The following is a 601-nucleotide window of genomic DNA, read 5'->3' as shown; positions in this document are numbered from 1 at the left end:
CAGAGACTGCAGGTGAAAGGTCTAAACGGATGAAGGTTTTGCTGCATGAAGCTTGCTTAGCTTTTGCTTGCAAAATGACCCCAAAAACAGTACAATAAAGGACTGCAGAAGTGCAAGACTTGACAACTGAGGACTCAAGCTCTTGAAAGAGTTCCACCCCTCCCTGCAGGCACTCTCCTGGGAATGGCCAAATCCCCTTTGTTCCTGACATTGGGCTTCCTGAAGAATSAABGATAAAAGWAGTYAGTGGGACTGGGAGCTCTAAGTGAGTTCGGAAGGGAATGGAAGTAAAAGGCAAAGAAATACCCTATCTTCATGAGCTGAGGGCTTCAGAATGCTTTCAGAAGCACTTACCCCAACACAACTTCAAACTTAACAAGTAGATCCTGTTTCTGCTGCACTCCCCCCAATACAATAAAGTCAGCTTTGGCAAGCATTACTAACACAGTGTTCAGGCATTAACCTGGGTGGTCAGGCTACCATCTAGTCTGGGTAATTAAGTACTGAGAGCAYCTCCYGGAGYAATCCCAGRAGGTTATGGTAGTCTTCTGAGTTATTGCAATGACAAAAAAAGAAAGACTGAGCTAAGAGAAGAATCAGG

Source organism: Rhea americana, unplaced genomic scaffold (genome assembly GCF_003343005.1).
Source record: "Rhea americana isolate MKP2758 unplaced genomic scaffold, rheAme1 scaffold_107, whole genome shotgun sequence".
In the NCBI taxonomy this organism is placed as follows: domain Eukaryota; kingdom Metazoa; phylum Chordata; class Aves; order Rheiformes; family Rheidae; genus Rhea; species Rhea americana.
This window is presented reverse-complemented; position numbering follows the sequence as displayed.